Source organism: Medicago sativa, chromosome 3, assembly GCF_051527215.1.
Source record: "Medicago sativa cultivar Bolivia chromosome 3, Bolivia_mono, whole genome shotgun sequence".
NCBI lineage: Eukaryota > Viridiplantae > Streptophyta > Magnoliopsida > Fabales > Fabaceae > Medicago > Medicago sativa.
In genome coordinates this window covers 29,628,050-29,639,443 of record NC_140751.1, presented here as the reverse complement: position 1 = coordinate 29,639,443, position 11,394 = coordinate 29,628,050, and the positions used below count along the sequence as shown (strand labels likewise).

The window sequence follows — 11,394 nt, the reverse complement described above, 5'->3', positions numbered from 1 at the left end:
ACTTACAACAACAGTTTTCATTCTAGTATTGGGATGGCACCGTTTGAGGCTTTGTATGGTCGGAGGTGTAGAACTCCTTTGTGTTGGTATGAGTCAGGAGAGAGTGCTTTGTTAGGACCGGAAGTTGTGCAAGAGACGACCGAAAAGGTTAAGATGATTCAAGAGAAGATGAAAGCGTCTCAGAGTAGACAGAAGAGTTATCATGATAAGAGGAGGAAGGATATTGAGTTTCAGGTTGGTGATCATGTGTTTTTGAGAGTGAATCCTGTAACTGGTGTTGGACGTGCTTTGAAGTGTCGGAAGTTGACTCCTCGTTTTGTTGGACCTTTTGAGATTATTGAGAAGGTTGGGGTTGTAGCGTATCGGATTGCGTTACCGCCATCTTTGTCGAATCTTCATGATGTGTTTCATGTATCTCAGTTGAGGAAGTATGTGTATGATGCGTCTCATGTGATTCAAGTGGATGATTTGGAAGTAAGGGACAATTTGACCGTTGAGACTTGGCCGGTTAGGATTGAAGATCGTGAAGTGAAGCGTTTGCGTGGCAAGGAGGTCGTTTTGGTTAAAGTGATTTGGGTTGGACCAACGGGTGAGAGTGCCACTTGGGAATCAGAGAGTAGGATGAGGGTTGCGTATCCAGAGTTGTTTCCTTCAGGTAATTTTCGAGGGCGAAAATTCTTTTTAGTGGGGGAGAGTTGTAACAGCCCGTTTTTCGCTAGATTTATTTTATTATTTATTTATGTGTGTTCTATGTGCTCTTATGTGATTAATTGTCTCTGTGTGTATTTTTGGTTGGGATTCGTAGAGTTCGGTGTTAGAAGGGTATTTTAGTCATTTTGGACTTAGGGGCATTTTGGTCATTTTGAGGGCAGTGGCAATTTTGTAATTTTTCAGAAAGTTATTTTTAGTGCTTAGTGAGGGTTTTATTTTACTAGTTGCTAGAGGGTGTAGTAATTATTTTATTTACCGTTAAGTGACCGTTAGTGTTATATTTTACCGGTAAGTGAGTAGTGACATTTTGAGTGTTAGAATAGAAATGGGTTAGGCCCATTAAGGTTTAAGAAATAAGCCCAATTGAGTAGAGCTAGTATATAAACTCTAGTGTTGGTGAGAATTAGGTTTACAAACATTTTCATTTCATTTCATTTGAGAAGAGAAGAGATAGAGGCTAGAGGGAAGAACAAGGGTTAGAGCTTGAAGAGGGGATTCATCATCTAGGAGCTAAATTGAAGCTTTGGTTAGAGATTCTTGGTGTTAGAGGTAAGAGGGTTAGGTTTCAACCATAATTCACATCTTTTTCTTTTTACCCATTTTTATGAAATTGATGAATTGAACCTAATTGTTGTTAAATTCGTGCATACTTGTTGCTGTTATGTTTAAGAACATGTTTTATATGATAATTGCATGTTAGTATGTGAATTAACATGTTTAAATGCATAGTTGTTGGTGTTTTGTGTTCTTGAGCAAAATTGATGAAAAATGAAGTTGTGATGTTGAATTGTGCATGAAGTTGTGTTCATTAGTTGTTGTTGATGATTGTTGAACTGTTAGAATCAAATTGGTGTGACTGGAATCGTTATTTATGGATTCATGAGGAGATTTGTGGTTATGTGGGTGTTTTTGAGAAAATTCATGATTTTGATGAAATGAGCCATATTGTTGTTTCTAATGCATGATTCATGTTTGTTTAAGTGTATTGAACCTATTTTGACCCTTAAACACTTTCTGGAAGTTGATTTGGGAGTTGGGGGTTTGAAAATTGGGATTTTGGGTGAAAATGGGGTGACAACCCATAACAGCTGAAGAAATTCGCCAGAATTTCGCTAATAGCGAAACTCTCTGGACTTTTTTCGCTGTTGGCGAAAATTTCGCTAATAGCGAAATTGTCTGAAGAATTTCGCTAATAGCTCAGATTTCGCTAATAGCGAAATTGCCAGAAAACAGCTTTTTTGTTTTGTTCGTTTGAGCTTTTGGGGACCAATCTAATACTTCTAAAATGTTTCTTTGGACTTAATTAGCACCTGTTTACACCTTTAATCCTACTGGAACAAGATTTGAGTTGGTTTGGACTTGAATTTATGAAAATCGTCTAACTTTTGTGAAAACGGTCCAAACGTCAATTTTTCCAAAAACTCGTTTTCTCCGGAAATTGAAGTGGGATTAGAGTTGTATATTGTTTATATGATTTTTAAAAATGGATGTGATTGGTTCCATCAAGTTTGAACTTGTTTGCTTTGAAAATGGAAAAATTTCGTGAAATGTGATAAAATGAGACGAACTTTGTGATTTTTATGAATTCATCGTATTTGGCCGATGAAATGCTTATGTAACCTCTACTGCACACATATGTGAATTGTGAGAATACAAGCCATAGGCAATTGAGCTTGTTTACTTGGTTTTGACTCAAATGTTCAATTAATTTAATGTTGTGATTTTGAGAGACGAACTTGACTAAAGATGACTTTTGAGAATCAATTGACTGTGAATCCTTTATGGAAAGTTATTATATGTTATATGGAGATGATTGGTGTTGTAATTATGTGATAACCATATGTTGTGTGATTTTTGGATGTGGTTGGTGATTGTATATATGATATGTAATGGTGAATTGTTAATGATTGCATATATACAAGTATTGGTGATGGTGAGGTGATTATTGTTTGTGTGAACATATGCATTTGTAGTTGAGTCATATGTTCATGCATACATGACTGATGGTGGTGGATTATATATCCAATGGAGGTGATTACGATGTTTTTGTTGCATCAAAGGTGACGACCTTGAGGTGTTTTGGTACCACATGCATCTAGATGAGTCTAGAGACATCGCATAAACTGTTGGTGGATTGAATTGCATTAAGATGTGTTTGATGGTTGATTATTGTTAATTGTACTTGCGGATTGAATTGTTAATTGTTGATTGACAAGGTGAGGTTGTGATATGTGTAATATACATTTGCGGATATGAACTTGATATGATGATATTGAATGATCTTGGATTATTACATGTTGTGAATATTGTGGAACTATGTATGAATTGTCATTCTTTATCTTTGACTATATCTTTCATTTCCAAAGTTCTTATTAAATCTTATATGGATTATGATGATGTAATGCTAACCCTCAGTGGTTTACCACCTACCTTTCTGTATGGACGGGTAGATGGAGTGCAGGATGCTTAGTGTTGCTTGTTGATGCCGAGGAGTGGAGTCCTCTTTTTCATGCAAGTGTCTAGATTAGGGCTCTGATCTAGGATAGTCTTTGCATGTTGTTATTTGACTTTATGTTTTGAATATTGTTGAGCTATTTTGTTGTTTGGAGTTTGGAGAATACATATGTATTTTATTGGAGATCCAGATATGTCTATGAATTATATGTATATGTTCCGCTGCTATGTGATGTGACATGATCTTTATGCATGTATGTATTGTGGTTTATTGGAGACGTAGCATCTATTTCTAGAATATAGTTGTATATTCGCGCGTTTTACCGCTTATTAGAAATAGGGTGTTACAAGTTGGTATCAGAGCCGTGGTCAGTCTTGTCTGGACTAATAGACTAGTAGATTAGTGTTTGTTGATTTACCCTGTTAGTATGCGACTGGTAATGAGTTACCTTCGGTACTTGTTCTTGTGTTGCTGTGCTGTTGTTCTTATCTGTTGATTGGTTTGTGTAGAAGTAAGATGGCTGGTGGTAGAGATGATGGAGCGATTGCTCAGGCTTTGACTTCGATGGCTCAGGTGTTGGCTCAGGTTAATGAGCAGGCGGCGGTTGGTCATCGTGATCCTGGTGAGGCGGAGGAGCGGAGGTTGGATCGTTTCTTGCGAAACAGTCCGCCGACGTTCAAGGGTAGGTATGACCCGGATGGAGCTCAGAGTTGGATACAAGCTATGGAGAGGATCTTTCGTGCTATGGTGACTAGTGAGGACCAGAAGGTCAGGATGGCTACTCATATGCTTGCTGAGGAGGCTGAGTATTGGTGGACCAATGCTAAGGGAAGGCTTGAGGCTGGTGGAGCTGTGACTTGGGCTAGGTTCAAGACTGAGTTTTTGAGGAAGTACTTTCCTGAGGATTTGAGGACCAAGAAGGAAGTGGAATTCTTGAACTTGAAGCAAGAGAACCGTTCGGTGGCTGAGTATGCGGCGAAGTTTGAGGAGCTTTCGAGGTTTTGCCCGTACATCAATGCGGAGGATGCTATGGTTTCCAAGTGCGTGAAGTTCGAGAGCGGCTTGAGGCCCGACATCTATCAGTATATGTGTATTCAGGAGATCCGTGATTTTGATACTTTGGTGCATAAGTGCCGTATGTTTGATGATGCTGGAAGGGCTAAGGTTAATCACTACAAGGCTCAGAATGAGAAGAAAGGAAAGGGGCATGGATTTGGGAAGCCGTACAACAAAGACAAAGGCAAGAAGAGAGAATCTGGTGGAGGCTCTAAGGTGAATGTTGCTGAGGTGAGGTGCTACAAGTGTGGCACATTGGGTCATTTTGCTAATGATTGCAAGAGTGGTGAGAAATGCTACAAGTGTGGAGAAGCAGGTCACAAGGCTGCAGAGTGCAAGAAGGAGATCACTTGCTACAATTGTGGTGGGAAAGGGCATATTAGTACTAAGTGTACCCAGCCGAAGAAGGCGGCGGGGAAGGTGTTTGCATTGAATGCGGAAGAGGTGGAGAATCCTGATAATCTCATCCGAGGTATGTGTTTTATCAATAGTACTCCTTTGATTGCAATTATTGATACTGGTGCTACTCATTCTTTTATCGCGGCGAGTTGTGTTGAGCGTTTGGGTTTGGTTGTGACTCCGTTGTCTCGAGGGATGGTTATCGATACCCCAGCTAGTGGTTCAGTGACTACCTCTTTTGTGTGTGCTAAGTGTCCTGTTAGTTTTGGTAATGTTGACTTTGAGTTGGATCTTGTGTGTCTTCCGTTGAAGCATATGGACGTAATTTTTGGTATGGATTGGATGTTGACTTTTGGTGTTAACATTAATTGTTTGACCAAGAGTGTAACGTTTTCTAAACCGGTAGCTGGAGAAGGTGGAAGGTTCTTAACCGCGGAGCAAGTGAAGAAGTCTTTGGATAGCGAAGCTTGTGTGTTCATGATGTTTGCTTCCTTGAAGGAGAGTAGTGAGAAAGGAGTTGGTGATTTGCCGGTAGTGCAAGAGTTTCCAGAAGTTTTTCCAGACGACATTACCGAGTTACCACCGGAGAGAGAGGTTGAGTTTGCAATTGACTTGGTGCCTGGAACGAGTCCTATTTCGATTGCGCCTTATCGGATGTCTGCATCAGAATTGGGTGAGTTGAAGAAACAGCTGGAAGAGTTGCTCGAGAAACAGTTTATCAGGCCGAGTGTTTCTCCGTGGGGAGCTCCTGTGTTGTTGGTTAAGAAGAAAGATGGAAGCATGAGGTTGTGTGTGGATTATCGGCAGTTGAACAAGGTGACAATCAAGAATCGGTATCCGCTTCCGAGGATTGATGATTTGATGGATCAGTTGGTTGGTGCAGAAGTGTTCAGCAAGATTGATTTGAGATCGGGATATCATCAGATTAGAGTAAAGGCGGAAGATATATCCAAAACTGCGTTCAGAACGAGGTATGGACACTATGAGTATTCTGTGATGCCATTTGGAGTATCTAATGCGCCAGGTGTCTTCATGGAGTACATGAATAGAATATTTCATCCTTTTCTGGGTCGTTTTGTGGTGGTGTTTATAGATGATATTTTGGTGTATTCTAAGTCCGAAGAGGAGCATGCCGAGCATTTGAGGATGGTGTTGGGAGTTTTGAAGGAGAATAAGTTGTTTGCTAAGTTGTCAAAGTGTGAGTTTTGGTTGCGGGAAGTGAGTTTCCTTGGTCATGTGATTTCTAAAGGTGGCATTGCGGTGGATCCGTCGAAGGTGGATGCAGTGTTGCAATGGGAATCACCTAAGTCTGTTTTTGAAGTTAGAAGCTTTCTTGGATTGGCAGGTTATTATCGGAGGTTCATCGAAGGATTTTCTAAGTTGGCGTTGCCCTTGACGCAGTTGACTCGGAAAGGACAAGCTTATGTTTGGGATGCTAAGTGTGAGAAGAGTTTCCAAGAGTTGAAGAAGAGGTTGACGTCAGCTCCAGTGTTGATTTTGCCGAATCCGAAGGAATCGTTTGTTGTGTATTGTGATGCTTCTAAGATGGGTCTTGGTGGTGTGCTTATGCAGAATCGTCAGGTGGTGGCTTATACTTCAAGGCAGTTGAAAGTGCATGAGAAGAATTATCCGACTCATGATTTGGAATTGGCGGCCGTTGTGTATGTGTTGAAGATTTGGAGGCATTATCTGTATGGTTCTAAGTTTGAAGTGTTCAGTGATCATAAGAGTTTGAAGTACTTGTTTGACCAGAAGGAGTTGAATATGAGGCAGAGGAGATGGTTAGAGTATCTTAAGGATTTTGACTTCCAATTGAGCTATCATCCTGGAAAGGCCAATGTTGTTGCTGATGCTTTGAGTAGAAAGTCGTTGCATATGTCTGCTTTGATGGTAAAGGAGTTGGAGTTGATTGAGCAATTTCGAGACTTGAGTTTGGTTAGTGAGTTAACACCGGATGGCGTGAGATTGGGAATGTTGAAGCTGACAAGTAATATTCTGGAGGAGATCAAGAATGGTCAGAAGGAAGATTTGGAACTTGTTGATCGTGTGGTGTTGGTTAACCAAGGTAAGGGTGGAGACTTCAGGTTGGATTAGAACGGTGTTTTGATGTTCCGTGATCGTGTTTGTGTGCCGAGTGTTCTTGAGCTTAAGAAGCAGATTTTGGAAGAAGGTCACAGAAGTAGTTTGAGTATTCATCCAGGAGCGACTAAGATGTATCAAGATTTGAAGAGGTTGTTTTGGTGGTCTGGAATGAAGAAAGAGATCGCAGAGTTTGTGTATGCTTGTTTGGTGTGTCAGAAGTCTAAGATTGAGCATCAGAAGCCGTCAGGTTTGATGCAACCGTTGTTTGTGCCAGAGTGGAAGTGGGATAGTATATCAATGGACTTTGTTGGAGCGTTGCCGAAGACTGTTAAGGGTTTTGATTCTATTTGGGTGATTGTTGATCGGTTGACGAAGTCGGCACATTTTGTTCCTATTAAGACTGGTATGTCTGTGGCGAAGTTGGCTGAGATCTACATTGAGCAGATTGTTAGACTGCATGGTGTTCCTTCTAGTATTGTGTCAGATCGGGATCCGAGGTTTACTTCTAAGTTTTGGGAGAGTTTGCAAGATGCTTTGGGGAACTAAGTTGAGATTGAGTTCTGCTTATCATCCTCAGACTGATGGTCAGACGGAGAGGACTATTCAGAGTTTGGAAGATCTGTTGAGAGCTTGTGTGTTGGAGCAAGGTGTCAGTTGGATTGAATGTTTACCGTTGATTGAGTTCACTTACAACAACAGTTTTCATTCTAGTATTGGGATGGCACCGTTTGAGGCTTTGTATGGTCGGAGGTGTAGAACTCCTTTGTGTTGGTATGAGTCAGGAGAGAGTGCTTTGTTAGGACCGGAAGTTGTGCAAGAGACGACCGAAAAGGTTAAGATGATTCAAGAGAAGATGAAAGCGTCTCAGAGTAGACAGAAGAGTTATCATGATAAGAGGAGGAAGGATATTGAGTTTCAGGTTGGTGATCATGTGTTTTTGAGAGTGAATCCTGTAACTGGTGTTGGACGTGCTTTGAAGTGTCGGAAGTTGACTCCTCGTTTTGTTGGACCTTTTGAGATTATTGAGAAGGTTGGGGTTGTAGCGTATCGGATTGCGTTACCGCCATCTTTGTCGAATCTTCATGATGTGTTTCATGTATCTCAGTTGAGGAAGTATGTGTATGATGCGTCTCATGTGATTCAAGTGGATGATTTGGAAGTAAGGGACAATTTGACCGTTGAGACTTGGCCGGTTAGGATTGAAGATCGTGAAGTGAAGCATTTGCGTGGCAAGGAGGTCGTTTTGGTTAAAGTGATTTGGGTTGGACCAACGGGTGAGAGTGCCACTTGGGAATCGGAGAGTAGGATGAGGGTTGCGTATCCAGAGTTGTTTCCTTCAGGTAATTTTCGAGGGCGAAAATTCTTTTTAGTGGGGGAGAGTTGTAACAGCCCGTTTTTTGCTAGATTTATTTTATTATTTATTTATGTGTGTTCTATGTGCTCTTATGTGATTAATTGTCTCTGTGTGTATTTTTGGTTGGGATTCGTAGAGTTCGGTGTTAGAAGGGTATTTTAGTCATTTTGGACTTAGGGGCATTTTGGTCATTTTGAGGGCAGTGGCAATTTTGTAATTTTTCAGAAAGTTATTTTTAGTGCTTAGTGAGGGTTTTATTTTACTAGTTGCTAGAGGGTGTAGTAATTATTTTATTTACCGTTAAGTGACCGTTAGTGTTATATTTTACCGGTAAGTGAGTAGTGACATTTTGAGTGTTAGAATAGAAATGGGTTAGGCCCATTAAGGTTTAAGAAATAAGCCCAATTGAGTAGAGCTAGTATATAAACTCTAGTGTTGGTGAGAATTAGGTTTACAAACATTTTCATTTCATTTCATTTGAGAAGAGAAGAGATAGAGGCTAGAGGGAAGAACAAGGGTTAGAGCTTGAAGAGGGGATTCATCATCTAGGAGCTAAATTGAAGCTTTGGTTAGAGATTCTTGGTGTTAGAGGTAAGAGGGTTAGGTTTCAACCATAATTCACATCTTTTTCTTTTTACCCATTTTTATGAAATTGATGAATTGAACCTAATTGTTGTTAAATTCGTGCATACTTGTTGCTGTTATGTTTAAGAACATGTTTTATATGATAATTGCATGTTAGTATGTGAATTAACATGTTTAAATGCATAGTTGTTGGTGTTTTGTGTTCTTGAGCAAAATTGATGAAAAATGAAGTTGTGATGTTGAATTGTGCATGAAGTTGTGTTCATTAGTTGTTGTTGATGATTGTTGAACTGTTAGAATCAAATTGGTGTGACTGGAATCGTTATTTATGGATTCATGAGGAGATTTGTGGTTATGTGGGTGTTTTTGAGAAAATTCATGATTTTGATGAAATGAGCCATATTGTTGTTTCTAATGCATGATTCATGTTTGTTTAAGTGTATTGAACCTATTTTGACCCTTAAACACTTTTTGGAAGTTGATTTGGGAGTTGGGGGTTTGAAAATTGGGATTTTGGGTGAAAATGGGGTGAAAACCCATAACAGCTGAAGAAATTCGCCAGAATTTCGCTAATAGCGAAACTCTCTGGACTTTTTTCGCTGTTGGCGAAAATTTCGCTAATAGCGAAATTGTCTGAAGAATTTCGCTAATAGCTCAGATTTCGCTAATAGCGAAATTGCCAGAAAACAGCTTTTCTGTTTTGTTCGTTTGAGCTTTTGGGGACCAATCTAATACTTCTAAAATGTTTCTTTGGACTTAATTAGCACCTGTTTACACCTTTAATCCTACTGGAACAAGATTTGAGTTGGTTTGGACTTGAATTTATGAAAATCGTCTAACTTTTGTGAAAACGGTCCAAACGTCAATTTTTCCAAAAACTCGTTTTCTCCGGAAATTGAAGTGGGATTAGAGTTGTATATTGTTTATATGATTTTTAAAAATGGATGTGATTGGTTCCATCAAGTTTGAACTTGTTTGCTTTGAAAATGGAAAAATTTCGTGAAATGTGATAAAATGAGACGAACTTTGTGATTTTTATGAATTCATCGTATTTGGCCGATGAAATGCTTATGTAACCTCTACTGCACACATATGTGAATTGTGAGAATACAAGGCATAGGCAATTGAGCTTGTTTACTTGGTTTTGACTCAAATGTTCAATTAATTTAATGTTGTGATTTTGAGAGACGAACTTGACTAAAGATGACTTTTGAGAATCAATTGACTGTGAATCCTTTATGGAAAGTTATTATATGTTATATGGAGATGATTGGTGTTGTAATTATGTGATAACCATATGTTGTGTGATTTTTGGATGTGGTTGGTGATTGTATATATGATATGTAATGGTGAATTGTTAATGATTGCATATATACAAGTATTGGTGATGGTGAGGTGATTATTGTTTGTGTGAACATATGCATTTGTAGTTGAGTCATATGTTCATGCATACATGACTGATGGTTGTGGATTATATATCCAATGGAGGTGATTACGATGTTTTTGTTGCATCAAAGGTGACGACCTTGAGGTGTTTTGGTACCACATGCATCTAGATGAGTCTAGAGACATCGCATAAACTGTTGGTGGATTGAATTTCATTAAGATGTGTTTGATGGTTGATTATTGTTAATTGTACTTGCGGATTGAATTGTTAATTGTTGATTGACAAGGTGAGGTTGTGATATGTGTAATATACATTTTCGGATATGAACTTGATATGATGATATTGAATGATCTTGGATTATTACATGTTGTGAATATTGTGGAACTATGTATGAATTGTCATTCTTTATCTTTGACTATATCTTTCATTTCCAAAGTTCTTATTAAATCTTATATGGATTATGATGATGTAATGCTAACCCTCAGTGGTTTACCACCTACCTTTCTGTATGGACGGGTAGATGGAGTGCAGGATGCTTAGTGTTGCTTGTTGATGCCGAGGAGTGGAGTCCTCTTTTTCATGCAAGTGTCTAGATTAGGGCTCTGATCTAGGATAGTCTTTGCATGTTGTTATTTGACTTTATGTTTTGAATATTGTTGAGCTATTTTGTTGTTTGGAGTTTGGAGAATACATATGTATTTTATTGGAGATCCAGATATGTCTATGAATTATATGTATATGTTCCGCTGCTATGTGATGTGACATGATCTTTATGCATGTATGTATTGTGGTTTATTGGAGACGTAGCATCTATTTCTAGAATATAGTTGTATATTCGCGCGTTTTACCGCTTATTAGAAATAGGGTGTTACAAATGCCTAGGATTTACACTTAGAAAAAAATCATTTTCCAAATAAATATGAACAATATCACTCAAATCATTTTCTAAATAAACCTTGGGAATCAAAATCCCATTGTATTTTCTCTTTATTTTCTTAATCAAATTTCAATGAGAATTAATCATACTTGACTTTTTTTTTTCAAAAAAATAACTAATCAAACCCCACTTTTTCTTAAATCTCAATGCTCATGAAGCCTCTCCATCTCCATTCTTCAAAATTCCAATTTTCAAACTTAAAATCAACCAACAAAAAACAAAAACATTTTTTTGAAGAGAACTACGGTGGATTTGATCCCTTAAAAGGGTACGTAGGCAAGGAATCAAAATTCCTTCAATTCAAATAAAATAAAAATTCAAACACATTCCTCTCCCTCCAATTCTTCACTTAGCAAAAACTCTTAGGCTTAAATAAACACTTTCAAAATAGCATTTAAAAATAAAGCGCGCACGAAGAAATTAAAGAC

General features: G+C 38.6%; 2 long non-coding RNA genes across 2 annotated transcripts; both read left to right on the top strand.

Moving 5' to 3' along the window:
- The first annotated feature begins 1,121 nt into the window (after positions 1 to 1,121).
- LOC146937002 (uncharacterized) lies at positions 1,122 to 3,436 on the top strand. Its single transcript, XR_015033224.1, has 2 exons — positions 1,122 to 1,260; positions 3,162 to 3,436. It is a non-coding gene; the product is annotated as an uncharacterized LOC146937002 (long non-coding RNA).
- A 5,073-nt stretch (positions 3,437 to 8,509) lies between these two features.
- LOC146937001 (uncharacterized) lies at positions 8,510 to 10,824 on the top strand. Its single transcript, XR_015033223.1, has 2 exons — positions 8,510 to 8,648; positions 10,550 to 10,824. It is a non-coding gene; the product is annotated as an uncharacterized LOC146937001 (long non-coding RNA).
- Positions 10,825 to 11,394: the final 570 nt, after the last annotated feature.